The sequence below is a fragment of the Neofelis nebulosa genome, chromosome 10, assembly GCF_028018385.1.
Source record: "Neofelis nebulosa isolate mNeoNeb1 chromosome 10, mNeoNeb1.pri, whole genome shotgun sequence".
NCBI classification, from domain to species: Eukaryota; Metazoa; Chordata; class Mammalia; order Carnivora; family Felidae; genus Neofelis; species Neofelis nebulosa.
This window is the reverse complement of record NC_080791.1, coordinates 10787327-10814587: the sequence shown is the minus strand read 5'-3', so window position 1 is coordinate 10814587 and position 27261 is coordinate 10787327. Positions and strand designations below refer to the sequence as shown.

General features: G+C 45.1%; 1 long non-coding RNA gene across 2 annotated transcripts in view; it reads right to left on the bottom strand.

The window, feature by feature from the left end:
- The window catches only part of LOC131486802 (uncharacterized), a 377105-nt gene that overhangs the window by 11314 nt on the left and 338530 nt on the right, over positions 1-27261 (bottom strand). For both annotated transcript variants that reach the window (XR_009249454.1, XR_009249455.1), the window contains exon 5: positions 18688-18757. This is a non-coding gene — a long non-coding RNA (uncharacterized LOC131486802). The remainder of the gene's footprint in view (positions 1-18687; positions 18758-27261) is intronic.

Sequence of the window (27261 nt, the reverse complement as noted above, 5' to 3'; positions counted from 1 at the left end):
GATCAGAAGGGACCATTAACATTTCTCTGTGATTCCAGGTTATCCCTGGGGTACTTCTATTTTTTACTCTAACTCTTATGATGGGATCAGTATTTCATTGTGCTTGTTGCACAAGAGTCCTTTATCTGTATTATTAAGCTCCATTTCCACAAATGCTCTATGTCCCCAAATATGGCTCATATTGGGACCTGCTGGGCCCATGTCCCTTTAGACTTATCAGCTAAGCACAATAAGCATTTCTGTGAAAGAAAAAAGGAAAAACTTAAGTCAGTCAATAGCTCACTACATTTAGAGCAGAACTAGGTTTTTGCAAGCTTGAAAGGACTATTTGCATTTACAACAGCAGGAAAAATTAAGAAGTGGGGCATTTCTCAAGATTTAGAGCCACATCATGAGCAAAACATCAGTTTCCACCAGATACTTTCTGAAAATACCTTACCTTTCTTAATATCACCCACCAGCTTTCTGGAGCTGATGGAATCAAGTACACACTGTGGGTCTGATATTTAAGGTCCTCTGGGCCCACCGTTCAGCCCTCAGCTTCCTTTCGTGCCCTTCACAGTTAACAAGTCAATCTGTTCAGCATTACCTGAACTTCGCTGTGTCTGAGACTTTTCTGGACCTTTCCTTCCACCTGGGTGGTCAGTCCTCTCTACGCATCAAGGTCCAGTTGAATGCCACTTCTTCCACTGGACCTTTATGATGTCCACAGCAGGAAATTCACCGTTCCTTCCTTGGAATGTCTATAGCACTGCCTCACAAGTGGGTCAGGAACACATGTTTTATGCTCTTTCCCTGCCTACCTTATCTCCCCGCCCCCCCCCCCCCGTAGACTGTAATTTCCATAAACATGAGCCACATCAATGTCTTCTTTGTGTTGCCCCCTGCTCCCCACCTATTCTTCAGCGAAAGAAAGAAAAGAAGAACCATCCTCGTGGATTTGGGGATATTATCGGTCAAGTCCCTTTTGTCTCTGGAAAAGTTAGATCTGGATCACCTGCTGGTGCTACAACGTGACCTCTCCCCACTTTGCACAGGACTTCCTTAGTGGGATGTGAGGGCGTGTGACCCCAACCTGTGTCCTTTGTTGAGAGGGGCAAGTTGAACAGATTCAGTACACAGAGGCTACTTTGCAGGGTTCTCAGAGCTGTGAGGGGGTGAAGGTGTCAGGACATCTGCAGCCCCGTTCCTAGATTTGTGGCTCCTGCCTGATTCTTCTGCCTTTGGCCTCCCTCACTTTCCACCCCAGACCTGCTGGCATCACCACCTGCCAGACCATCAGTTCACCTCAATTTAGGACCAGCTCCAACTCAGGGGCAATGGGCAAAAAGCATGGGCTCTAGGTCCTCTTTGTTTCTGCACTGACCCAGGCACTGGCTAATGCAGTCCCTGGAGTCTCAGCTCTGTCCTTTCAGTGATCTGTTACAAGAGGGTGTATCCATGTTCCTTGCCTGTCCCAAGTACCTGTCCTCCTGGCCTAATGGGGACCCCACCCTCTTAAATAATCTGATTCTCTTTATCTATCCCCTAGTCCCACTGTCTGGGCCCTCATTACCTCTTATCTAGACTACTGAATACACCAGCCTGATTGTCATTCCTCCATATGGTAAAACCAGACTGTGCCTGTCACTCTCCTGCACCAGCCCCTCAGTATTACCCCATTACCTACTGAAGAAGGTACATATTTCCTGCCATGGCTCTCAAAACCTGCAGGAACCTGCCCCTTCCAGTCCTCCAGGATTAATGCCTGCCATTCCTTGCCTGAACTTTAGACTCCAGTGCCCCCCTGCCTCTCCTGTCACTTCTTCCCTGTTTCTCTTATGCTGTCATCTTTGTCTCCAGCTATCCTCCCATGCTTAATGCTTCTTAGTTTGGTCAACTGTCATTTTTTAAATTTTTATTCCACTGAAACATTTCCTGATGACAATCAGCCAGGCCAGGTTAGAACAGATGCCCCTCTTTTGTGTTCCTTAGTATATCATGATACATGGCTCTGGTAGGCCAACACTTAAGATCCCATCTAGAGCAGGGTTCTCCCAAAATCTTGCTGTCTGAGTTACTGCTAAAACATACACATGTCATCCCACATGAACATGCTATGCATCACAGAACACAGTCTTTGCACTGCCAAGGCAACGAAGGCAAAAATTCCAACTCTGACTTCTTCCGTACCCCAAACACAAAAGGACCTTATAAAATGTTCTAAGATAAAAGAGTATGGAGGGCGTCAGTGGGTGGCAAATACCATAGATAAAGACATTTCGGATATTGGAGACCAGCAGTAAGAGTCATGAAAGGCACTATTCAACAGAACTGAAGGAAAGGGAACCAGTAAAGTGGGTGGGCTTGAGATACTCTCTGCAGAACTATGTCCCTTAAGCCCAAACCAGAATGCTCCATAACTTGAGCTAACTCCTCTACAGGCATATGTGTTAGCTAGAAGGGAAACCAAAGGGAGGGATAGGACCTTCCTAATATAAACACATTGTTACTATCAGAACACAGATGCAAACGAAATGGTCTACAGAGCATCAAAACCTTGAGGGATGTGAAGGACAGTGGTCAAGGCTGTACTAAATTCAGAACTAAATGGCTGATCAGCCTTTGACTTCCTTTATACCTCAAGCCAACTGAACCTGAACTTCCCACCCGCTTTTGTGAATGTCTTTTGTAATACTGGTCTAATACGAGAGACACAATAAAGTGCTCCTCTCCGATTTACCACTACAGAAGACAACATAGTCTCTTTGGGGCAACTCAAGATTGCCCCCTTCTTAAGAAGGGTGGAGAGTCCCATCTACCACCTTCTTTCCAACACATCTCTCCCACTGGGGCTTGGAATTCCAACTGACTTATTCACCATCAGTAGGGTACTGGAGATTAAGTTAAATTAGGACTTAATGGGTTCTAAACTGCCCCCCTGTGGATTAGACCACGGCACTAGTTCTTGATTTAAACGGTAAATTGGATCGCCATTTGCCAGGACGGTGATTTGTGCTTTGGCAACCATCGCAGATCCATAAGTAAACTAGTAGATTTCCCTGACACAGTAATCGGCCTTACTGTCTAGAGTCTTCACACATTTTTCTTATAGGTTGAATTAATACAGAGAAGCAGGATGGTTGATGGTTTCATTTGTTGTACCATTAATGAAACATAAAACAGATGTGTGAAACACTCTCTTAGTAATAGAAACTGCATTACAAATTATTTATCTGCAGAAATCATGTCCTGAGCGTAAGGCGGGAACAAATGTAGTTTTTCTCTTGACAGTACTAGGTCAAACTATATTAAAAAACCTATTAAGCATAAAGTCTCCTGCTGCAGTTAAATATAAAACACAATTTGTTCCCTCTGTCCAGCGCAGCATTAAAATCTTGTAAAATCAACAGTACTTTGGACCCACTTGCTTGTGACTTTCCCTTTCTTTTTTCCTGATCACTTCCCAGGTGATTCATCATCAGAAGAGAAGAGAATGAGGGAAACATATGCACTCTCTCGCATTCTCCCTGTGAAGACCAGACTGGCAATAAAAGGTCGCAGGAAGAGGTGGAGTCCACCAGAAAACCTTGGCAGCTGACTCCCTGGTGCTGAGAGAATGTGTCCATCACCTCGATTTTCATCCTTTAATATGCAAAGGAAAACACTGCGGGCTGAGGTCGAGAGGGAATACAAAACAGCCTTCTAGAGAAAGGCTTGGCAGTACCACAAGGGAGGGGTTGTAAATTGCAATGATTTTCTTGACTTGGATCGTTAGGGAGGCTGGAGAGATCGGGTACTCAGGTTAAGTTATGTTCTTGGGCACCAGCGCTCATCCGCAGCACCTTCCTCAGGAAGGGAGGGTAAAGGAGAAGTGGGAGGGAGGGTGAAAGTGACTCAAGGGGTTCTGCAAACCATACCCTTCTAGCACCTTCCCTCAGTATCCTTAGCAGCTACTCAAAGCATCATGCGACATCTTAGCAGAAGGGGTGCAGGGACATTTGCCAGGTGGTCCTCCCAGCTCAACCGTGCATCTTTCCCTGGGCTCATACTCCTAGAACTTGCCTTGAAATTCTACAGTCTGGTGTCATGCATGGTAATTCCTAACAAGCTTGACATGTTCACTTCCCAAACATGGGATCCAAGGGTTCTAGTCTCAGCCTCCAAGGTCTAGTGTGGGCCACCCATGAGCCATTGTGAGGCTCTGCTTGCTAACCTGTGCTCAGGACCACTCTACTGTGACAGCCTAGGGCCTTGTACATGAATGAGGGGAAGGATTTAAGCTCAGTGCATTGCTACTGCAGCCTAGGTGAAGAAGTTCAGGGAAGGCCAGAGCATTTCACCCAAAAGGGGGCGTGAGTAAACAAAGAGATGGTTAGTGCACTTTAGGTATGTTAAAAAAGAAAAAAGGATTAAAGTAAGGAAAGAAAGGAGGAAGGGGTGGCAGGGATGGGGGAGAGAGACCATGTGTTAACCATTTTAAGAATAAAATCTCCTTTTTGATAATGTCTGCCATTCACTCATTATTAGCTTTATTACAAATACTTTCACAGTTAAGTGAGAGCCTACAATGGAGGGTAAGAAACTACTCTGCACCAACTGCCGAAACCCATGTTTCACTATCAACAATAATTAATAATCCAGGCAATGGCACTAGCAATCCCTGTAGCAAAAGTCCTTCTCTTGTTGCCTGGACTTTTCCATACAAGCACAAGAGCACAGGAAAAGCAGCAGAAGAAAGGACAGTGAAGGAATATCGTCAGGGAGCAGAACAGGACTGGACTGAGGTGTGGAGGCCAAAGCCTGAGTGGCTAGTTGTGCTGTTTACTCTTGCAAGCTTTAAGATTGCTAGCTACCCACAGGGCCACTGAGGCTATAAGCAAATTCTTTGATATGTATTTGTTCTGGCAATTTAGAGGGTTTAAAAAGTGTTTATTAGTCTCCGTAAGAAAATAAGTTCTGGGACATGAACTCTAAAATCTTTGCTAATGTGTGCAGAGAAATAAATCTCACCAAGTGTCACATATGACCTGGGGACAGCAGTGTTTGGGGGGCAGTGGGTCACAGTTGTCACGGGGAGGGGGGGAAGGCAAAAGTGGGCTTGGGAATAAAAGCAAAGCAGATATTTTGATCCAGACAGATTTCTCCTGGGGCTTGACTCGTGGGCGGGTGGTACCTTTCAAGGCTGGATAAAAGATACTCTGGAAAGGCATACACCTTGGAGAAAACCCAGCATGGGTGCTGGGGCAAAGGCGGCTGCTTTCACTGGGGTGGAGGGCACCACTCCCAATCCGCAAAGTCATTGAATGTTGAGCAAACGGGAAAGGTAAAGGTTCTTTAGAATCATTAGCACAGAAGGGAAAAGATTGCAGTTTACTGAACCACGAAAGATGGTCTGAAATCACCCTTTCTCACATACTGCTGGTAACCCAACCCAGCAGGTAAGAAGGCAAATCCTCCCTGCATGCAAAATAAAGGCTGAAATATTCCACAGACAGCTGGAAGCTTTTTTTCCCCAAATCTGTGTCTGCTCAACTAGAAACAAGCCTGTTGTCAGTGATGATCCTTTCTATAAAAGCTTCTCCAAAAACTTTCCTTTTTGCTTCTTTGACCTATAATCTTTGAGGAGCTGCTTCGCCCCTTACCACTGTTTTGACAACCTAAGCATCAGCTATAAATGCCAGGAGCCTCACAGAGAGTGAATCCTCTTCTGAAGAGATGTCTGATGGGTCTAAACTTCAGCTCTAAACTGCCAGCTTCTGCTCCCCAGCCGAGGAAAATCGATCCCGTTCCTTTTTCAGGAGCAGTGATGTGAATACTAGGCAGTTTGGGTTTAATGGGGTCCCTGGAGTTTGTGGGAGGAGGAGCTGGTTTTTATTTCCCTGGTACTGGGAGTTCACCAGGCATGGCTAATGGGAGGACAGAATGGGGAAGGAGGCCTCCCTCCTGACCGTGCTTTCCTTTCTACTGTGAGTTCTGGAAAAGTTGAGGATTCAGGGCATGTTGATGAAAGGCTGTGACTGTGAAAACCAGTTGGAAGAAATGCCAGCTGAGGTTTGCAGTCTTGCTAGTGACTCCTGGGCTGAAACTGAGATCCTGCTCCTCCACCAGAGAGGATACCCATCCTAATTCCTCTGCCAATAGAGAAAGTCCCAGTCCTCCAGGGACAAAATCTGAGTCCTTATCTGGATTGGGTTAACAAATCCCCCAGCCTGGCCTGCGTAAGGTCTTGACTTCTCATGGAGGAGCTCCCAGGAGGCAGGGGGTGGTCACAGAGAAGGCTGGAGAGATTGGCCAAGTTTGGAGAACCTCTCAGGCCAAGTGAAGGAATTGAAACTTTATCCCACAGCACATGGAAAGCCACTCAAGAGCACTGAACTGGGGAGTACCACAGTCAAACTGGCATTTTAGGTAGAATGTTGTAGCCACTGAGTAAGGCTAGATTTGAGAGGGACAAGGCAGGGGACAGGGCGATCAGGTATGGATCTCTATTAATAGTTCACAGGAAAGCCTCAGGACTCAGGGATGTCTAACCACCCATTAGGCACTTCCATTTCAGTTTCCCACAACCAAAGAAAACCTATCCTCTTACTGTAAAATTAGGCTCCTCCTAACTTTCCTTTCTTGGTGAATACTTGCCCAATCACCCTACTCAGAAACATGGTAACCGGCCAAAGTATCCTTCATTCCTTCCTTCTCCATATTCTGTCACTGCATCCTATCCATTTTAGCTGCTATCTCAAGTCTTCCTCTCCAGTCTGCTGCTAAAATCATTATTCAAGTTTGGGTCCCCCACCCTGAACTTTGGCAGTAGCCTCCTGAGTTGGGAGGTAGTTGTCCTTGGAAGATCTGCTCTTTGCAAAAGGGCAAAGAAATGAGCAATGTGCACGTGAGGTTGCAGATACAAGGTCCAAAATAAAAAGTCTTATCTGAAAGTCACAGGCTAGGTTAGGTGCCCATTCCCTGCTATCATGGCATTTTCCATGTTTTGTTGACACTCTCTGGTTACATATCTGTCATTCCCTCTAAGTCAGGGATCAGCAAACCATGGACCAGAGATGGCCTGTCACTTCTTTTTGTAAAGAAACTGTGCGTTGTAATTCATATATTATCTACAGCTGTGTTTTGTGAATAGTTATAACAGAGACTACGTGGCCCACAGTGCCTAAAATATTTCCTACCTGGCCCTTTCAAGAAAAAGTTTTGCAACCTCTGTTCTAGATCATAAACTTGTCAAGGGTGAGGAACTGTGTTAATGTAATTGCTATATCCCTGGGATCTAGCACAGCGCTTGGGACATAAACCTGGCTGTTGTGTGTGTTACACGAGGCGGACAATCCCAGGTGTTGTGACTCAATGGTATTGAGGGTGACAAGTGGCAGCCTGACTTCTTACAGGCATATGAGTAGATGCAGAGAGTACCTTTTTCCCTCCCACATGGTGGTCTCTGTTGTAAATTACTCCATTATTATTATTAACAATGCATAGTTTCCTTTGCTGGTGGAGATCTAAGCACTCAGACTCATCCTGCCCTTGGGGTGGCCCTTTCTGCAACTGTGCACCCTAACAGTGCACCCAATCCTTTAGCTAATGGCTGTGGGTCCTGGCTGCTGTCAGTCCCGAACACGGAGACCAGGTTACAGATTCCTACGAAGTGCTGGCAGTCCTGCTACATTTTTGTAATGGTACCGCTTTCAGTAAGTTTTGATGGTTGAGTCCAATGATTTGGGGAGAAAGATAATGGATTTCTAGAAGCAAAGCATGAGGCCCCCGACTGGTCTGCTGGTCACACCATGTCTTGTCTCTATGTACCAGTGTCGATCACTGCTCCATTCTATGTGTCCAGATCTGTGCCTGATGCGTGATGGGTGCTCCACAAATATTTGCTCATGGAAACTCACTTGAACTGTTTTATATCATCTCTTTTGCCATCCTGCGAGCTGGGTCGTGCTCTCCTCCATTTTACAGATGAGTGAGCTGGACCGGGTAGTCTCTGCCACATAGCTGGTCAGTGTCACTGACAAGATTTAAGTCCAGATCTTTTTGACTTAGAAGCCTGTGCTCTGTCCATAACATTAAGACACAGAATGATAGAAGCTGCATTTGGGACCTATCATCCCTACCTTCCTTCTTATAGGCTCAGAAACATATAGGAAGACAGATTCTCCAGCTCATCACTTCTCACATTAAATTCCCCATGGTGGGATTTCAGACGCTGAGTTATCAAGAGCCAAGGGTAATTCTTTGCATGAAAACAGTCCAAAGGCCCCTGGGAATTGTGTGTGGCCTGTGCAGATTTTGGCATACTCTCTAAAAATTCCATAGACAGCAACCCCTCTCCCATGCCACTGGAGAGGATCTCTTGCCCCCTAAGGCTACACCGTGTCCCATTCCAGCACAATGGAAATCAAGCAATTGAGCCGTACACCGGCTTTTCAAAAGGCTCCAGTATAATGTACCAATTGTGTCTTAGGCAACAATAGCAAAGGGAAAAACTCCCAGCCAACTTCCTTCACATGACTGGACAGAGAAAACAAGCAAACACACAACAGACTGAGCCTGCCCCAGCTGTCCTCCCCGAGAAGGCAGGTTCTAGAATCACTGCTTGATCCTCTGTGGCAGAAATTGGATGAAGATTGGAAACTTCCTGCTACCTAATGCAGCAAGTGAATCTAATTTGTGATTTTTATTCCCTTCACTCTGAGCTCTATTTACAGACGAACTTTGGTGTCACATCCATTTCCAAAATATATCATTAAGTAGCAAAACCCACCTCTGCAGGTGAGATGAAAACTGGTCATGTGGAGGTTTCTACCCATGTTTCTACTCGGGTTGAAAAACCAGACTTGGTGCTTTTCCTCTTCTAAAGATAATCTTCACTTTAATGGGCTAGAAAAAGCAGCCTGCCAGCAAAAAAACACACAAACATTTATTAAAGCCTCAATAAATAGTAATTCACTGAAGATAAGATTTTTCCTCCTGAAAGTCTAAATGCCTTCTGAAAATTATTTCAGAAATATGTCGCTCAAGGATTAAAATAGAGTGCTTAAGTCTTCTGTTGCTCACGTTCAACTTGGTTTTCCCTTGAGAATATTAAACCAAACAGAGAAAAAAAGCTACCGAGCTAACTAATGTGAGATCTGATGCATCAGATCCCTAGGAGAGAAGGAAAAGAGGTCTGCAAGAGCCTTCCTCTTCTCTTCCCTCTCTCACTCATTCTTTCTGCTTTCTTCCTTTTCATTTGGCTCCAGGCATGGTTTCTCTGGCTCCCAGGACCTCGCAAGGAATACCAAGCAATAGTTTAGGTGATTCTCACGATGGGGGAACCTTCATTTGTAAAAGCTGGAGGACAAGGGCTGATTGGATTGGAAATGCAGGTTGCTAATCTGGGGTGGTCTGGGTGCCTCTGGAGCCTAGTGAGCTCTCCCCAAGCATCACTCCTGCTCGGAGCTCATCAGAGAGCCCTGGACTGGGGAGGGCGGGACAGGCAGGCAGGCAGGCAGGCAGGCAGGCAGAAAGCCCTAATAGCCACATCCTTCACTATGCCAGGTCAGATTTCCAGCACAGCAGGAAATCCCCAAGGAGCCCAAGACTACTTCCCCATGTTCTTAGACATGGTCATTGGAACCAAAGGACAAGAATGTTAAGAGGAATCTCAGGGACCACCTAGTCTAAGCTCCCTGCTGCACACGTGCTTACAATCTCTTCCACTTCAAAAGTTTCCTGTTACTTTGCGTGGTTTACCAGCCACGTCCTTAGCTTGCACCTTCCCATCATTGCCAAACAGATTAAAAGGTAGCCTACATCCCCTCTCCCTGTCCTTCATCTTTCTGTAATCCAGCTCTTACGTATCATTTCTGGAAATGGCTCATTGCAAAGTCATCAATAACCCTCCAGTTGCCCAAACCAATGAACGCTTTCCCAGTTAGCGCTTACATTTTCACCCCTCCGATGTCGCTCGCAGCTCCTCTGGGAAACTCTCCTCTCCTGGCTTTGGTGACCCCTTCTTTAGTTCTCTGAGTTTCCTGACATCTCCTACTCAGTATCTTGATGGTTCTTTCACCAGGTTTTTCAATGCAGCTTTGTCCCCAAGCTCTGTCCTTGGCCCTCTTCTCTTTTTACTGGGTGCATTCTATTTGGCTGACCTCATGTGCTTATCACCTCTACGGATGGCTCTCATGGCTGTGTCACTAACTCAGACCTCTCAGCTCTGAAGCAGCTGTCTTCCTGCCAAGGCACCTGCACCTGGCTGCCTCTTAGGTGCCTCCAACACGACTGGTCCAAAGCAAAAATCGGTAGTCTCTACCGATTCCCCCACTCAGCCTTCCCTCCGTGTCTTTCTATCGCCATCAGTGTATCCAAACCAGAATCTTTGGGGGTGACTTGACATCTGCTTCTCCTACACATCCCCACATCTAAAATTAATCACCAAGCTCTTCAAATTCTTCACTGTATGACTCCTCGACCTCTTGCCCTGCCACTACGTTCTATGTCTTACCTGCCCGGTCGCATCCTTCTCCCTGACCTCCCTACTTCCATCTCCTGCCTCTCCAACCCATTCTCCATAGACAGGTTGGAGTTATCCTACACACATCGATGAGCTCAGGCAACTTTCCTGTTTAAAAAGCCCTTGATGGTTCCTCATTGTCTACAGGCAAAAATGCAACCTCGTCAAACCGACATAAAAGGCTCTGATTATTCAGCTCCTTCCTGCATCCTGACCTCATTGCCGGCCACTTGTCCCCTCTTACAGTCATTCTAAGTTATGCTTAGTTTCTAGCATTTCTCCTACAGTTCTTGTCCCTCTGCGTTTGCATACATTATTTTCTCTGCCTTGAAGACTCCTGACTCCTTGGTAAGTACAAGCTCATCCCTAAGGTTTGCTCAAACACCTCTTCAGTACACTCTTTGTGGATCTCCCTCTACCAGAGAGATCACTGCTTTGTTCTCAGTATTTTCATAACATTTTGACTCTGTCGTTCTTAGCACCTCTTTCACAATTTTTTTGTAATTGTTTATTTACAAGACTGTTTCCCTAGCTCAAACGAGCTCTCTGAGGGCAAGGACCTTGCCTTCTTTACCTCTTGAATGTCTGACACTTAGTAGCCCTTTGTAAATAGAATTGGAAAATGGCTGAGAAAAAGGAGGTTCAGAGAGGTGAACTGGATTTTTCCAGTCACACAGATAGTTACTGGCAGTTTCTGGGCTGGAATAATGACCATCTGACTCTGCATTTGCGTCCTGTATACTGTCCAGTGGCTGGGACCTGAAATCCAACGGTCACAGGGGGCTGTGGGTGGGTAGAGAGCAGGAGACAAACCCATCCACTGATAGCGTAGTGGATACGGTGCAGCAGACAGAAGCTGGCACCTGGGGGAATCTCTGGTTGTCAATGTCGGGGGCATGCACAGGAGGAGATGGAAGAGTATTAGCCGTGCAGCATAGAGCCACAGCAGAGAACCCAGGAACAGACAACCTTCAGGAAGCCAAGAGGAGAGGTACTCAAGGAGGTGGCATCAGGTAAACTCATCAGGAGGCACAAGGGCTCTATATCAGTCAGGGTTCTGCAGAGAAACGGGACCAACAGTGCATCTATATTTGTGCCTTTATCTCTACCTCTGCATCTAGAAAGACATTTATTATAAGGTATTGGCTCACTCAATTATGGAAGCTGAGAAGTCCCACTATCTGCCGTCTGCAGGCTGGAGTTCCAGGAAAGCAGGTGCTGTAGTTTGAAAGCTTGAGAGTCAGAGAGCCGAGCGGTACAGATTCCAGGCTGAGTCTAACGACCTGAGAAGCAGGAGTGCACAGGGCAGAAGATTGTGGTCTAGACCAAGGAGTCAGGCAGAGAGCGAATTCAACCTTCCTCTGCCTTTTTGTTCTTTTCAGGCCCTCAATGGATTGGATGATGCCCACCCACAGTGGGGAGGGCCATCTGCTTCGCTCAGTTCACCAATTCAAATGCTAATCTCTGCCAGAACACCCTCACAGACACACCCAGAAATAACATTTAACCAGATATCTGAGCATCCCGTGGCCCATAAACTTATCTATCACAAGCTGCTGGGATTTGAGAGGTAGAAAGTCAATCCCTGAGGATCCTAACAGCCAGATGAAGTCAGGGTCCTGATCTTAGAACCCAGAAGCACAGGCTGGGTATCAAAAGAAGGACTTGGGCACACGTAACAGGACGGGAAGCCAGTTTCCAGAATCAAGTTACAAAACAGAGAACACAGGGAGGGAAGTAGAGAAGGGCGGAATCTGTAGCATCCTTGCTTCTCAGCTAGGTCACACTCTAAAAAGCAGGAATTTTCACAACAGACAATATATTAAACATGCTCCTGTATTGTATTTCCACATTTTCCCTCCCCAGGGTCCTTTTCCTTCATTTCCAGATGCATTTTTCAGTGTTCATTAAAGACCAACTGGTACTGACTTTGGATTATGGGCCAGTGCCACCAATTTTTTGAGAGAGAAGAGTGTTCATAGTGCAAGGTCTGTTTAGAACTTGGAAGGTCAGCAGCTCCTCCCAGGAGCCTCTCTCAAGGGCGGTCTGAAGCCTGTGTCTGGGAGGACGCCCTTGGGCTGGGCTTCAGGTTTTCGTATCTGCTCACTTCTGACCTGGCCTCAAAAAAGGTATTAAAATGCACTTCAACTCTTTATTTTTCCTGGCCCAATTAACCAAAGTGTTTAATAAGTAACAGGGATGTTTCCAGTAATTTAGCACTTCATTAGTAATTTGTTCCATTATAATATGTATCACCAAAATCAACTCAATTCAGACAACCATTTGCTGCCTTCACCGAAGATAATGACTTCTAATTCCCATTACTGGAGCATCTTATAAACCTTTTAAGTGGTTCACTACTCTTCATTAAGGTGTATCTCAAAAAGATTTTGGACCTTGCAAAAAAGTAAATAAAACCCATGAAAATTGAACCGCAGATAGGCAAATAAAATTGAATAAACACACCTCAGGGATACCATACCATGACTGTGTAGGGACAGGCTTTTGTGTTTTTGCATAAAACAAAGTCCATTTCTTGTTAAGTCAGGGAATTTGAATTTTGCCCTTTCAGATACCTGAGGCAGCTAGAAATTTCATTCCTATTTCATGGAGATGAGGGCTTATACAATCAGAGAATGTTATGAGAAGGCATCTAAATATTCTGTAATGCAGTTGAGAAGGATTTTAAAAGTCAACAGACTGTGGGACAGAAATTGGTTCCCATGAAAGCTTGTCCTGTCACTGTGAATGGATGCTGAGTGCAACAGAGCTCTCACCCTTGGGTCCTGGCTTAACATGGACTTTGCCTGTTTGCATTGTGTCTTGTGTCTGCCTCAGAGCACTGAGCACTGAGTACTGGGTTGTGTCTCCCCACAGCACCCAGAATAGCACTGAGCACTGAGTACTGGGTTGTTGTCTGCCCCACAGCACCCAGGACAGTACTAAGCACTGAGTACTGGGTGGGATGGTACCCAGTTGCTTGCCTCCAGCTTGCTGTAACTAACATGAATTAAGAACCCGCACCATGTGCTACCCACTGTACAGAGACATTGAGTGTCACCTCATTTATTCAGCAATTGGAGCTTACACTTTTAATTTTCTTTTAATGCTTATTTATTTTTGAGAGAGAGAGAGAGAGAGAGAGAGAGAGAGAGTGAGCGAGCACGCAAGTGGGGGAGAGGCAGAGAGAAAGGGAGACAGAGTCAGAAGCAGGCTCCAGGCTCCCAGCTGTCAGCACAGAGCCCAACACGGGGCTTGAACTCATGAACAGTGAGATCATGACCTGAACTGAAGTCAGTTGTTTAACCGACTGAGCCACTCAGGCGCCCGTGGAGCTTACACTTGTAACTAGCAAAACTTTTGCTCTCTTATATTAGCTGATTTTGACAGAAATTATTCTGTAATACAAGGTGTTATTTGTCTTCCAAGCCAAGAGTATTACTTAGATCCCTACACCTAAGGATCTCAATGGGAAGCAGGATTCAAGGTTTGAAGTGATAGCAGGAAGTATGAGAGAGGACGGGATGAAAGGCAAACAGGGAGAGGAGGCAAGATTGGAAGTGGCCTGCAGCCATTTGCTCATTTATTCACTCCACAGATACTTGCTGAGTGCCTACTATGTGCCAAGCCCTGTGTTTTTTGAAGATTTAATGGAGATTTAAATATTTAATGATGGGCCACTGAAGATTTAATGATGGGCCAGGAAAACATGCTCACTGTCTTCGTGAAGCCTCCAGTCCAGTGGGAAAGTCTGAGCAGGGAATGTACCAGAGTGGAATAAATACTGTGACAGAGGAAAGAGTGGCAAGAGAAAGCAGTGAGGACATATAAAATGAGACAGCTCCCAAAGGGCAACCTGGAGGAAGTCATGTGACTGGGTGCCGAGTAAAGCCTGGCAGAACCTCCTAGTGTGTTAGTGAGAACTGATGAGGTTTGAGTTTAAAACACTGCAGGACTGACATCCTGTTCCCAAAAGAAAGGTGTAGGTGCAGAGACAGGCAAATGTGAAGATCAGAAGGCAAGAGAGACACGGCTTTACTTTTCCTATGGGAGCAGCCATGGCATCTAATGGGATCAAGGTGCTATAGAAGTTGAGGCACTCCCCTCTGACGGTGTGCTACACTGGGATTTAAGGAAGGTGTAGCAGGTGTTTTCATGGAGTCCATTATCTGACTCTAGCATTTTTAAACAGTGTCTCAGCTATCTATTTGTGCCTAACAAACCACCCTAAAACTTAACCGCTTAAGCCAGTTAAGCATTTATTCTGGCTCATGAGTGTACTTATCAATTGGGTGGTTCTTCTGTTCTCAGCTGGGTTCACTAAAGTGCTAGAAGTCATCTGGAGGTCAGGTTGACAACTCTGGTGACCTTGGCTGGTCTCTCTCTCATGTGTTGGGGGTTGATCTGGGATGGCCTTGGGTGGGACAAATGGACCTTCCTTCACATGGCCTTGCATCCTCCAGCAGACTAGCCTGGATGTGTTTACATGTTATGTCAAAGTTCCAAAAGGGCAAGTTAAAGTGTAAAGACCCCTTATGTCCAGGCTCAGAGCTGACATACTATCACTGTGGCCACATTCTTTGGGCCAAAACGAGATTTGAGCAGAGGCAAATAGACTCCACTTCTTCATGGGAGGAACTACAGAGTCATGTTGCAAAGGCATAAACTCAGGAAAGGGCATGATTGGGCTCATTTTTACAATCCATCCAACAAACAGCACCTTGTGGAAAATGCAGTTTGTCCCTAGTACAACTCATCACGACTCGTGTCTCTGATGTCCTCTAGGCCCCGTCATGAATGGGCATGTCCATTCTTGTGAAAAGAACCCAGGTGTCAGACCCCTCAGGCTTTCCTCAGCCTCCGTTGTACCGGGTCTTGTCTTTCCACTTAAAAAGAGTGGAAGTGAGCCAAAATAAGAGCCGTGACCTATTAAGGCTGTTGGTCAGCTTTACTGACCATAATCATCATATTGATCACTGATATAGCTACATCTGCCTTAGTCAAGAGACAGATTCATTGGAACAAGATGGTTGGCAGATTGCCACATCAAGTCAGAGGGCCATGTGTGCTGATGTTCCTTTAATAAACATTTAATACAGTGCTGGGTGCTTAGATGAGCTTGGGGTCACTGTTAATAAAAGCCTGGGCTCAAAGATCTCATGTATTTGGCACAAATGTGCCACCAGCCATTGGAATACTTCATGAGTTCCATTCTCATCTCAAGAAATGAAAACCAGTTTTTCTTTGGTGAAGACAAGAGTCTTTCTTCTCTGTATCTTCTGATAGGATCTTTTGTATTTTCAAACTCTGTTCACATTTTCTTTTCTTTACACTAGGAGAAAGATTGCCTTTTCTTCCTCAGTTTCTGCTATAGAAATCTAAGAAAGGCTAATACTGCTGCAACAAACATGGCAATGCAAATATCTCTTTGAGATATTGATTTCTATTCTCTTGGATATAAACTCAGAAGTGAGATTACTAGATCATATGGTAGTTCTATTTTTAATTTTTTTAAGAACCACCATACTGTTTTTCAAGTCAGCTGCACCATTTTACATTCTTACCAATAGTCCACAAAAGCTGCAATTTCTCTACGTCCTCACCAACACTTGTTATCTGTTTTATATAATAATCATCCTCATGGATGTGAGGTGATATCTTATTGTGGTTTTGATTTGCATTTCGCTGATGATTAGTGATGTTGAGCATCTTTTCATATATTTCTGTTGGTCATTTGTAGGTCTTCACTGGAAAAATTTCAATTCAAGATCACTTTTTTTTTAGTTTTTTTTAACTTATTTATTTTTGAAAGACAGAGAAAGACAGAGCATGAGTGGGGGAGGAGCAGAAAGAAAAAGAGACAGAGAACCCAAAGCAGGCTCCAGACTCTGAGCTGTCAGCACAGAGCCTGACGGGGGGCTCGAACCACGAACCACGTGATCATGATCGTGAGATCATGACCTGAGCTGAAGTTGGATGCTCAACCGACTGAGCCACCCAGGCACCCCCAAGATCTATTCTTAAATGGGGTTATTTGGTGTTCTGTCCTGAATGGTAGGAGTTCTTTATATTTTTTTGGATATTAACCTTTTATCAATTATTCACAATAGCCAAGACATAAAAACAACCAAAAGGTCCACTGAAGGATCAATGGAGAAAGAAAATCTGGTCTGTACATACACAGGATATTATCAGTCTTTAAAAAGAAAGAAATCCTGTCCCACACAACAACAAGGATGGCCCAGGAGGATGTTATGCTAAGTGAAATAACCTGCTCGTGTTTGTAAGGACAAACACTGCATGTTTCCACTTATATGAGGTCTCTAAACTAGTCACACTCATAGAAGCAGGGATTAGAATGGTGGCTGCCAGGGGGTGTGGGGTGGCAAACGGGGAGTTGTTCACGGGTATAAAGTTCCAGTTATGTACCAGAATGAGTTCTAGAGGTCTGTTTCCTAACACAGTCCCTGTAGTTAACAATAATGTATGGTGCACTTACAACAATTCTTAAGAGGACAGATCTCATGTTAAGTGCTCCTACCACAAGACAAACAAAAACAAAAACCTAAAAGGGCAGGAGGAAGCTTTTGGAGGTGATGGATATATTTATTACCGTGATTGTGGTCATGGTTTCAGAGGTGTATGCATATGTCCAAGTGCATCAAATTGTATGCATTAAATATGCACACTTTTTTGATTATCAATTATACTTCAATAAAGTTGTTTAAAAAAGAAAGAAAAGAAATCCAGAAAGGGATCTAATGGGACCAGTTTGGCCTCGGGTGCCTAGTGTGGTCCAGCCAACTGCCTCCAGGAGGTGGGTACTATTGTACCAACTGGACATTACTAATGGCAACCTGTATATGGAGGAAGGGTCTTACACAGTTCTTAGTAAGATACAAGGGGATGAGCAAGAGAGGGGGATGGCAATAAGGTGTAGGATGGATCAAATATTTTTCTATTTGAGATTATCTATTTACTCAGATTAGCTTGCAGGTACCATGTGACTACATAGACAAGTTATCAAATAAAATACAAAACAGTAACAAAAAGCCATATATGGTACTTACTGTGTCTCTGATTAGAAGTATTGAGTTATCCTAAGATTCTACAAGGAGGTAAAGACGACTTACTGATTATATTTTGAACTGTTCTTTCCTGAATGATGCCTGATGATGGCTTTGTAACTTGTTGGTTTATATCTTTTTAATGAACTATGTTAAAATGGTTATTTGAGATCTCATTTGCTGAAATGTGGACTGATGGGGGTTTATTTCATGAGTGGAGCTGACCTACTGGTAGACATCTTGACACCAAATTGCAGCAGAGGCCCTTCCAGTGTGCCATGTGACCATCCCCCAGGTGTCCCTACACCAAGCCCCACACCCTCAGCAACAAGCATCCCCAGTGTGAGCTCTCAGCCCTCACAGAGCCCAGCTGTTCGTTGTATGGGTAGACTCCAAGGAAAAAAGTAAAAACATTATGGTTGAGCTTGATAGAGGAAAACAAGCTAATAATCATCCCGATGGATAACTAATATTGCCCAGTCCATGGGTAGTGGTCCAAAGGAAGTGTATGTAATAAATGAGAGGAGCAAAGGAACATCTGCTTAGGGCTTTCAGTGCTCTGACTCTAAAAGACTCTCGCTGCTGGATGAAATACCTCCAGTGCATACTCCAAAATGTTCTAGAAAACACACAAGGATGTCTCAGGTGCCACAATGAGAAGTTAATACTTTCAGAGCTTCCATTTTCTGGAGGCCACTAGATTCCCTAAAGGGTCTTGTTCCCATCTACTCCTCCCATCTCCTGATGCTACCACTCCCTCCTGGGATGTCACTGGCTCCAGGACACAGCTCATCTATTTGGCATTAGTATTCCTTACTGAGAGATGGCAAGTAAAGGTTGATGGGTTTGGCAGCAGCAGAATTGTTCTGAGCAGAGCCAGTGTGCACCCTCTTGGTAACCTCAACCAAGGGAGGTTAAGAAGCAAACAAACAAGACAGCTAGCATGAGTTCTTCTCCCCCTCCCTCTCCCCCCTCCTCCACCTTTATAAAGCTTTCCTGAGTAGGGATTGGGTCTCCCAACATGAGATTGGCCAGTGGGAACTCAGTCCCCTTAACATGAATGAACAAACAATTTCAAGTCACATATGTTTTGAGCATCAGCAAAGGACAGGCTTTTCCTCGTAAAAGACTTACCCTGGGTTGAGATCTTTTTTGGTTGGCCCAGAACTGCTTCCGCTGTCTCTTCATGTGCCCGTTACCTGTCCTAGAAATAGTATAAATGCTGATATAAGCTTGTAGTTCAGGCTTTTCTTATGGCACTATTTCACCTTTCCCTGGTACCAGGAAGGCCCTCTACCCACCACACCCCTCCTCCCCCCAGTGCAATTAGCATCAATGGGCTGCTTGCTGGCACGGTTAAATAGGAAACAGAGGAACTGCACTGATTTCTGCTGTTGTGTTTGTGTATTTTCCCCAGTTTGCACACAGAACACAAGAGGACCCATTCTAACTACTGTTGTTAAATCCTGATTGCTGCTGACACATTATTAAGAACAACAAAGTGGAAGCCCTTTTGTTCTTTGCTCTCTCCAAGAGAACAGCCCACTGGACCCTCCCTCACTGAAGTCAGATGCTCTCCTTCCTGCCATTTCATACATACTTTGACTCAAAAACCATGCATTTGAGCCAAACAAAACACTCTGGGGAATGTTCCATTGTAGAGGTACTGGTTTGGTTCATCTCATCTTATGTCTATAAGCATTTGTTTAGGATCTATTCTTTTTTTTTTAACGTTTTTATTTATTTTTGAGAGAGAGCAAGCGAGCAAGTGAGCGAGCGAGCAGGGGAGGGGCAGAAAGAGAGAAGGAGATACAGAATCTGAAGCAGGCTCCAGGCTCTGAGCTGTCAGCACAGAGCCCCAGGTGGTACTTGAATCCACAAAAACATGAGATCATGACCTGAGCCAAAGTTCGATGCTTAACCGACTGAACAACCCCAGCGCACCCAGGATCTATTCTTTTCTCTGCCTTTGGGGATGCACAAAAAACCAAGTCACTGCCCCTATCCTCAAGGAGCTCACAGTTTATGGTGGATAAAGAGTTGCCAATCAAGTACACTAAGATGACTTTGGAACAATCTACGAGAAGGAACATGGATGCTATTATGCAAGAAAGGAAGACACTGACTCTTACTGGGGTGATACAGGAAGTCTTTCTAAGGAAAGTGATGACAGAGTCAAATCTTAAAGGAAGAATAAGAATTTTTCAAGCATTTATTCATTCACTCAACAAATATTAAATTTTCCATGTGCTAGGGAGGTAGATTCCAGCAAGTATGTGAATGAGACCTGAGAGTGAGTCATGGTTGGAGGACGGAGAAACATCAGGAAGAGCAAAGACCATGGAGAGGGACCTGGATAGGCAATAGAAGGTGCAGTCAAGAAACTGTGGAAGGGGGCACCTGGGTGGCTCAGTTAAGCTTCCAACTCAAGTCATGATCTCATGGTTCATGGGATTGAGCCCCGCACAACACAGAGCCTGCTTGGGATTCTCTCTATCCCTCTCTTTCTTCCCCTCCCCCCACTCTCTCTTTCAAAATAAACAAACATTTAAAATTTTAAAATAAAGAAACTGTGGAAGGACAGGTGCACAGAGGAGGGTACGAGGGCAGGAGGTAGGACACTGGGACTCAATTCCAAAGAGCCTGAGCTTTACTCTTCAGAGGAGAAAAACTATTGAAGGAACCTAACAGTGACATAATCAGATTTGTGTTTTAGCAAGACAGCACTGTCGTGTGTAAAGGAATAGTGCGGGTGGAGACAAGACTCAAAGAACGGAAAGCAATGAGGATGCTATTGCTGTAATTAACAGAGAAGAGCAAAGGCTTGGGTCTGAATAAAGGCAGTGATATTAGAATTGGAAAAAAGGGCATAAATGTGAGAGTTGAGAAATAATAGGGCTTGCTGCCTGCACAAGTGTAGTGGGTCATCAGAGAAGACTGGAGCAGAAGAGGATTTGCTGGAGGAAGACTATGCGTTGTGTTTTCAACAACTTAAGCTTGAAACTTCCACTAAGTATGTCTTTTGGGCAGTCAGAAATGTGGGTCTTGACTTTGGGAGAAAGGCTGGGTTGGAGGTACTATCTGAGGATCGCCTCCATAGGTGGTAACCAAAGAAAGCCAAGGAGGTGGATAGAAGGACAGCATGGAAAGGGAGGAAGCACAAAGACAACACTATCTGGGGAATAAAGCCTAGCAGAGAGAAGACAGCAAGATGATCTAGATGAAAAACAGAGACAGAAAACCTCCAGAGACAGAAGAGATCACTCTTTTAGAAGCCAGGGGTGGAGAAGGTTTCAGGAAGGTGGGAATGCAGAAAGAAGTGCTTTTAAAGGTAAAAAATAAAATAAAGGGAGAGAGGGAGGGAGAGAAAGAGGGAGGGAGGAAGGGAGAAGGAAAGGCAGGGAGGGGGAAAGCCTGGGAGGCAGGCAAGCTTCAGAGGAGCTAAGCAGGATGAAGGCTGCAAAGAAGCCTTGGACTTCACAATTAGGACATCACTTCCTGAACTTAGAGCAGTTCAGTACAGTTTTAGAAGACATATAAATTCCTTCCTACTTCAAGTTCATGAAGATTTTCCTTACAAGAGGCAAAAACACAAACAAAAAAAAACCCCTTTGACTTTTTAATTTAAAAACAAAACAAAAAGGTACACATGAAACAGCTCGGGTTGAGTCAAGCTTTAGCAAGTTAGCGTAGTTCTGCTTCCAGTTCACAGTTCAGTGCGGTTAATACCTTCCCCCAATGCCTTGCCATCTTCTGCATTCTCATATGCCAATGGCTGGTTCCTGGTAATCCTTTCTCTAGAAGGCCCTACTCTCTTCCTGGTTGGTGAGCTTGGGACTTCAGAGGCTGATCTTATCACTTCAGAAATCTTATCACTTAACCTTCTGTCCATAGGTCTGATTACAGAATTTTTCAGCTCACAAGAAACTTGCTTCCAAGAAAAATGCCATGTTTCTTTGTGTTTCCTGTTTTGTTCTCTTCCGTGTCCAGGAGTAAATTTTAGGGCTCTCAGTCACAGCTGTTTTGTAAAGCAAATTGGGAAACCACAACATAAAGTATGTGGGGAAATCTGTCAAGGAGAGAAGAAGGAATTGAAAAAAAGCAAAGATATCACAATAAAAAAGCCAGAGATTAACCATGGAGCTGGGGGGAGAATGGAAAATAAACCAGAGAAAGGGAGAAAGGACAGCACAGAGAAATACAAAAGTAAAGGTAAAATATTATTTTAAGGATATAAGGATTCTTATATCCTAAAATGTTTGTTGACTAAATGAATAAAAACAAAGCAAGAGAAAACATGGGGCCACTGTTAACACTGCCTCCTTTGTGACCCTCAGCTGATAGGGTACCCTATCCTTCTCATGTTTACAATCCAAGTTGTGGGATAAATCCTGCCTGTTCTAGAAGGTGGGATGAAGTGTGTGCTGGGCAGTGTGGCTGTTGCCCAAGTCTCTCGTATTGCAGAGATGCTCCCTCTTTCATGCTTGCTGGTATTTCATGGATTCAGATCCGTTTACTCTGGGTAGTAAACAGCCCCCCTGAATGTGTACTTTGCAAGAAAATGATCAGGTTGACTGTCTTTGGAGACTGGTGGGTTAGATATCCCAGAGCAGTTGACTCAGAAACCTTCCTATCATTGCTGAGAGAGAAATATTTGCACACAGATGATGGGCTGATCCTGGGCCTTATCTGGTTGCTAGAATGAACATCCAATGGGTATGTTAGATGTAGGAAACAGTCTTCAGCAGGGGTTATTGTGTAGAATGGACACTTCCTCAGGACACTGTCTTTCTGCCTCTTGACTAGTCTAATTATTGGCATCATTCACTCAGATGGTTTCTCCATGAAGAGGTGACGGACAGCCGACAGGACCAAATTAAGATCCATATAGTATGATAACCAGACAGAGAGGTGGCTCTTAACCTTATCTTCAGCTAGAAAATCTCTACAGAAGGATTATTAGCAACCTAGGTTGGATTCTATGCCCATCCACAGACCAACTACTGTGACCATTGGGATGAAGTTCTGTGATTAGCTCATTTCAGGCCAGGGGTCTACATCTCAATCACTAGCTAAAGAGATATGGTCCCATTAGATGTTAGGTCCCTACAGTTCCTGAAGTCAGTTTTCTGGAGACTGCTGGAAGAAGAGTACCCTTGCTCTTAGCAGAGTGCCGGGCCACCTGAAGAAACTCTCTCTCTTCTGGGTATTGCATGTATGTTTGTGAAGTATGGGGATGCCAAAGCCATTGTGCAAGCATGAGGGGAGTCAGTCAGCCAACCACAGAGGAGGACATGTCTGAGGATGTGGTAGAGAAACAGAGCTGGAGTCTCTGGACCAATTCAACCCTGAAGCCTCCCTTCCTCAGGCATCATTGGTTTTAGACCAGTTCATATTGAATTTCTGGTTTTGTTTTTGTTTTTCAGCTTGTAGCCTGAAACACCCTAACTGGTATGTGGGAGGTGGAGATTGGTTCCAGAAAAAATAAGAGATGCTGAGCAACCAAAAAAAGGTCCACTAAAATGAGGATGATGAGCATGTGGCACAGAGGACATTTGTGGCCAGGTTTAAGGTTAAGGGAAGAGCCCTGGATCTTCACTGATGTTCAGTGCAAAACGCAGGCAGGAAATCAGGGTGAGGCCTCCTCATAATTACTGAACCTCACAAAAGTTCCTCACTACACGCAGCTACCATTTCTGGGAGTTGGGTCCGAGGGTGAGGAGTACACTTGGCTGCATTTCACGCCAGCTGTCAGTCTGGGGGATTGGGAAGGCTGGGGTCTTCCCTTCTGGACAGTGATCTCTGAGGAGGTGAAGCTGGTACCTCAAGCTGGGGGCCTAGCTCCTACCCCAGAACCCCTTCTGTGCTTCTCTAAGATCGGCCTCCGACTTGCTGGAGGTGCTGTGCAGGGAAGGGTAAATGAAAGTCAGAGTCACACAAAAAGAGGGTTCTGTGAAGCGAGGGCTTGAGAGAAGGCACTCTCAGGGGACAGAGGGCAGCAGGGCAGGGCATGTCTCCACATCAGCTGGAAGACTCCAGCTTGGCCAGCTGCTTGGGAAATGGCTCTTCCCCAGGTGCCAGCTTCTTTCTAGACCCTGTGGCCAGAGAGTTCGCTCATCTCTTACTCTCACCCAAGTCCCAGGGAAGCCCAGGCCCAGGGGACAATGCTGCCTTGTTGTGGAGCTCTAATTTCTGACTGGCCCCTTGTTTGGGGACCCAGGGAGCAAGAAGAACGAGCTGTGAAGCTAGGAAAGTATTGCCCTGGAGCTGGGCTGCAATTTCTTTTTGTTCCTTGCCAAGTGCCCCTCTGATCTAGGACAGAGAGCCTGCTCTCAGCTGGAAGTCAGAAGGGGGCCCGGCCTTCAGGCTCTGGGGAAGCAGGACCAGAGTGAGGACGAACAAAAGCCTCACAGATCCCTCAGGGAAGTGTGAAGTGTCTGAGTCCACGGATTGTTCAGCCTAACCTGACTAGTGTGTCTGGGAGAATGACTGTAGGTGATTCACCAGTTCTTGGTGTCATGGCTTTGTCCCACAGACACATTATAGTGACTCTGCTTGACAAAGAGGCCTGGCTCGTGTGCTGGTTGCACATACACACTTACCAGTTCATGTGCATTTGCTACTGCTCGTGCATGCCTCTGTTGTAGGGGGTGCCACAAGTAACTGTGCAAAGATTCTACCATATATGATGAAAATATGTGGGCTTTCCTTACACTACAGAACAGCCTCCTAACCAGTCCCTTGATGCTGTCAGGGATCCTTGCACTTTCTCACCAAAGAACCCCTTCAATAATAGTTCTCAATCCCTGACTGCCCATTAGCATCATCTAAGGAGCCTTTAAAAATACCAATTCCTGGGCCCCAACCTCAGAAGTCTAGGTCTAGGTCCAGGTCCAGGTCCAGGTCCAGGTCCTGGGCCCCAACCTCAGAAGTCTAGGTCTAGGTCCAGGTCCAGGTCCAGGTCCAGGTCTAGGTCATCTTCAGATGATCTTGATGTGAAGCCAGGGTTCAGAACCATGGGCTAAAGGAAGGAACCATGAGCCCTTCTGCTCTGGATGGGTCCCCAAGTTGCTCACACCTAGGGTGATATTCCTCAGTTTTTCTTGTTTTTTATTCAACATTCCTATGATTTTTTTTGCTATAAACTTCATATATCCATAATATAATTCTACTGTTTTAAATTATTTACCAATAAGCTAAATTTTCACTCCAAGAAGGGGCTCCACATTCTTCCTGTGCTTCTCACACCAGCACACAACTCCATGCTCCCAGACCACATAGATCCCAGGGATGAGGACCACAGCTGATTTACCCATGCCTCCCAGAAAACCTTTCACTGACAAGTCTTTGGAATGTGTTTGCCAATGGTATTTACCAAGAGCAGGTCAGTTTTCCTAAAAGGTCCCTTTGATCTTCTCTTTGTTCTGGATGTATGGTGGCTCTGCATTGCCAGGTACCCTGATTCTGAAATGGGATACAGATGCCCTGGTGGTACAGGAGCACTCTATCGTGGGATTCACGAACAAACATTTTTTTAAAAAGGAGGTAAATGCTTATTTTATGTATGTTAGATAAATATAAATGGGACATAAAACCTGTGATTATTATTCTTTCTTTTTTTTTTTAACATTTATTTATTTTTGAGACAGAGAGAGCATGAACAGGGGAGGGTCAGAGAAAGAGGGAGACACAGAATCCGAAACAGGCTCCAGGCTCTGAGCTGTCAGCACAGAGCCCAACGCGGGGCTCGAACCCACGGACCGCGAGATCATGACCTGAGCCGAAGTCGGACGCTTAACCGACTGAGCCACCCAGGCGCCCCTATTCTTTCTTTTTTTTTTAAAGGAATAGTTTTAAATTTGATTTAAGGAAAATCACTATGTAAATAGTAGTTCAGGCGGTACCTGGCTGTGTGTGTCACTAAGTGATCAAAGGATGGCATTCAAGGCCTCCTAATCTGGCCCTGACCTGCCATTTCCAGCTTAATTTTTTCCTCCTTCCCAATAGAGGGCCACTGCTTCATCAAAAAGGCTTACAAATAGTCCCACGTATCAGCATCCCATAAAAACATGGGCTCTGGAACTATCCAACCTGGTTGAAACCAATGGCTCATGCAAACTTAAGGGGAGGAGGCACAGACCCCACTTCTTGATAGGGAAATATGTGGAAGGTTCTAGAAGGACATGCAGAATGGATAGCATTGTCATGGCTGTTTTGGGGAAATACAATCTGCCACAATCCATCTAACGGATTTCATATACGTTTTAAGGTCTTCATATATGTATGTAAGTTAGGTTCAAGATAAACTGGCAAGAAATTCTTTCTTTTTCCTCCCCTCCCTCATGACAGGAACCTGGGAATAATCCAGCTTGAGAGAAACTTTAGGTATTAAATTTGAAGTGCCAGGCATACAGTAAACACTCAGTAAATGTGATTTCTATTATTAGATGATCTGGAGGACACTTCTGGTCTCTCTCCCCTGGACACAAACAATCACACATGTGCAGTCTTATCTCCAGTATTTCATGTAAACTTCACAATCACCCTGCGAGACAGATACTCTTAACCATTATCTGCATTTAACTAATGAGGCACCTGAGTCTTAGAGAATTGAGGAATTTTCCCCTAATTTCCTGAATTTAATCCCTAAAAGTTTCATGAAGGGGGTAATTTTATGACCGTTTTAAAGATAGAGAAAGGGCTCAGGGAGATTAAGTACATTGCCCAAGACAGGAAAGGTTGGATTTGAACCCAGATTTTTCTGACTCTGGCCTCAGTGTGGTTCCCACCTTGGACACAGCTTCCCAACAATGAGGGTGTGGTGGTGGGGGGAGGGGGGACTCCATCGTGGCTCTCGGTGCCAGTGAAGCGGCCAGGTGGTCACAGCTGAGTTTGTTCTTTCCGTAGTTCCCTGCAGATGGTACCCGGAAGCCAACGGCCATTAACCCCCAAGGTCATGGAGAAACATAGCTGCTGTTGTTCCAGGATGCAAATGTGCTTATTTACTCTAGCCAGTGGGAAAATGCCAGTTCCTGTGGGAAAGGGGCGAGTGTGTGGAAGGGTGTGTTGTGGAGGAGTGTAACATGGGGACTGGCATGAAGCGCTGGGCAACGTGGCATGATGGCTTCTGCCCTTTTCAGAGCACCTCCTATGCACGCAAAGCTCTGGACCTTTGCACATGCTACTCTTTAGTCAGTGTTCATTTTTTCATTCAGGAGATCTATGTGAGGCCCTCTTATTTGCTAGTCACTATGAAAGGTGCTGGGGGAAAAACACTGGACAAGATGGGAAAGTCGTGCACCCTACTGGAGCTTATCTTCAGGTGGTAAGGGGAAGGGCAAGGGACAGAAAATACTCATGTAAACAAATAAAAAAAATAATCCCATATTTGTGATCTGTTAATCACTAAGAAGAAAATAAACACGGTAACGGAAAAGGGAATAGCTTGGAACACTTCCCAGACCTAATTATCCTTTAGGATGTAACCCAGATAGCACCTCCTCCGGGAAACCTTCCTGGCCCAACAAGGCTAGGTTAGATGAGCCTCTAACGTGGCTCACATAGCCAGTTACCTGCTTGTGGTGCTTGTTTACTGGTCTCTCTCTCACACTAGCCTGCGTGCCCCTTGAGGACAGAGGCCAGGTAGTGTCCCAGGTACCTGGAAGCTGTCTGGCAGCACAGGTGCTCAACGCCTATTTGCTTAAAAAA